The sequence below is a fragment of the Theropithecus gelada genome, chromosome 12 (genome assembly GCF_003255815.1).
Source record: "Theropithecus gelada isolate Dixy chromosome 12, Tgel_1.0, whole genome shotgun sequence".
In the NCBI taxonomy this organism is placed as follows: Eukaryota; Metazoa; Chordata; class Mammalia; order Primates; family Cercopithecidae; genus Theropithecus; species Theropithecus gelada.
Window position 1 is genome coordinate 71,134,194 of NC_037680.1, and position 2,922 is coordinate 71,137,115.

At 38.2% G+C, this 2,922-nt stretch overlaps 1 non-coding gene across 1 annotated transcript; it reads right to left on the reverse strand.

Moving 5' to 3' along the window:
• Positions 1-2,499: 2,499 nt before the first annotated feature.
• Positions 2,500-2,567, reverse strand: LOC112636804. The gene has a single exon (XR_003122278.1). It is a non-coding gene; the product is annotated as a small nucleolar RNA SNORD59 (small nucleolar RNA).
• Between the last annotated feature and the right edge of the window lie 355 nt (positions 2,568-2,922).

The following is a 2,922-nucleotide window of genomic DNA, read 5'->3' on the forward strand; positions in this document are numbered from 1 at the left end:
AGCTAAGGGACTAGCCTTCCAAGGTTTTATACATGCTGGCAGAGAACAGAGACTCTTGCTTAAAAGATAATGGATTTTATTATTCATGACATGGCAAGAAGTATGAGCTTTATGTTCACCTCAGTTACCCTTGACAGTCAAAGTTCCAAAGCAGATGCAGAGTGTTCTGTGTGGATGGTGGGCACACAGTAGATGTGTGCCCTAGCTGAAGAACAATCTGATGTTAGATTAAGCTGTTAGAAAACTTGTTCAACTTCTCCTTTGGAGGCAGACATTATTTTATTATTTTTGAAGACCATAAATCTGCCTTCTGCTCCTAAGGGAGATGCTCTTTCTGTCTTCCAAAGCTGTTTGCTCTACAAACATTCATAAAAAAAATAGTCCTAAGCAAAAGTTGGAATAACTCTGTTCAAAAGAGGTGCAGAAATGTGATAGGACATGGAGAATTATTTCCCATCAGCTACTAAGTTCTGTATTTGAAATTTTAAATTAATTTTTTATTTTACAGTGAAATTAAAATCCTTAGTTCATTTAGGAGAGCAATTGTATCTTTTGCATATATTCTTCTGCTTCTTTGAAATGCAACCCAATCATAGTAAAGCAATAAATTCATAAACTAATGTGACTATTTATATTTTAGGGGAGAATCTTTCTCTTCTTTCAATATTCCCGCCTTGGCTCAAGAAGAATAGGATCCTGTTTCCTTCTCTATTGCTTCCCTCTCTGCTATCCACTTACTCTATCTGAAGAATGTCTGAACTAGTGGACACAGAATCTGCCCTGCAGGGTTGGTCAGACCCAGAAGCTACAGATACGTAACAATCTCTAGATTCATGGCAGGGAGCAGGAGGTTTTTAGATTGAAACAAGGTTCTAAACTAGAGGTTACCAGAAAAATCAGATTGTGGTAGTTATTTGGCATTCACTAGGACATCAATAGAGCAGATGCTTTGGTGTCCTCTTCCTGCACATGCCAGTCCAGCAGCACATAGGGCACATGATAATGCTTATCCTCAGAAAGGTTAGTGGAACCACCTCAGCTTCTCCCTAGGGAGCTCAATGTCATCTCAGTGAGTGGCTTCTCTTGACATCCAGTGAGTCTCGCAGGTACCCCAGTGTTTTCCCAGCGAGTTGTGCAGGCACCTGCAAGTGTAGTTCCCTGCTTACCATCCCTAGCTCATAACATAATAGAAAACTCTGGGCATGCAGGGGCATGATCTCGGCTCACTGCAACCTCCAGCTCCCGAGGTAAAGCTAGTCTCCTACCTCAGCCTCCCAAGTAGCTGGGATTACGCGCCACCATGCCTGGCTAATTTTTGTATTTTTAGTAGAGATGGGATTTCACCACGCTAGCCAGGCAGGTCTCAAACTACTGACCTCATGATCCGCCTGGCCTGGTCTCCCAAAGTGCTGGGATTACAAACGTGAGCTACCACGCCCGGCCACAATAGTAAACTTTTAATATTCAATATACCATGAACACTGTAACCTTCACCAATATTTCCATGTTTGAGGTGGGGGGTGGTTCTTTACATTTTTTTTTCCTTTGGGTGCTCTATCTCAATCATACAAGTAGTATCTGTTCACTGTTTTCTACCAGTGAATGGGAGAGTTTAACAGGAAAACGGGTTTGTAAGCACATATTAAGAAGTTATTGGAAGAAGTTTCTTTTCCCATATGATTCTGTCTCCATAGAGATACTCAGTCCTGAAAAGTAAATAGAAACTTACTTTCAGATGGCTCATCCTTAACAGTTTTCTTTCAGTAAATGAAAAAGTTTAACACACACAAAAAAAGGAGTTTATAAGCACACATTCAGAAGAAGTGACTGGAAGAAATTTCTTTTGCTGCATGTGTCTATAGGCCTATAGAGAAATCCAGCCCTGAAAGGTAAATAGAAGCTTGCTTTCAGAACAACTTATCATTAACAGTTCTCTTTCAATAAATCGAAGGGTTTAAGATTTTGCAAGTACAATGTCCATTTTACTCAACTTATTTTTATTCTTCAGAATTTTCTTTACCCATTCGTAGTTAATTTCTATTACTAGTTAATGTTTCTTTATATTAAACTTCCTTTGTATAAATTACTGTTCTTTCTCATCACTGATACAAAGTTCTATTACATTCATAAAATAGTTTGGGAAGGTGAGATTTTACTGATTTTCTATAAATCATGGTTAATTAGGGTTACAGAATTATATGGTTAATTATTTCGGCCATTCATAAGATCAGACATATAGTAGTTCTAAAGTTTTCTACATTTTTTAAAAGACCTGTTTTTTAAATACATACCTTTGAATTCTCATTATTTCATACTGGGTAGTTTAACTTAATTATCCATAAAGACAGTGATTTTAATGATTAAGAGCTTTGGATTTTTTTTCTCTCAACCATAGGCAATTTAATGTCAACATCTTAAAAAATTTCCATTAAAATAAACAAAATTCAAATGTTAAAAGAAAACTTTCTGCTGTTTTTCTTTTATTTATTTATTTTTGTTTCTTATCTGGAATGGCATCTAGCTTTAGTAATCTCAGAACAAAAGCCAGAAGCTACTCATCAGTGAGGCTTTCTGCTGTTTTTAGGATGTTAATTTATTTTCTATTGATAAAGATAAATAAAGAATATTTTTTGGCGGGGCACAGTGGCTCAACCCTGCAATCCCAGCACTTTGGGAGGCCGAGGCAGGAGGATCACCTGAGGTCAGGAGATCGAGACCAGTCTGGCCAACATGGCGAAACTCCGTCTCTACTAAAAAATATAAAAATTAGCCAGGCATGGTGGCAGGCACCTGTAATCCCAGCTGCATGTAAGGCTGAGGCAGGAGAATTGCTTGAACCCAGGAAGTAGAGGTTACAGTGAGCTGAGATCACGCCAGTCTGGTTGACAGAGAGAGACTCCATCTCAAAAAAACAACAAAAAC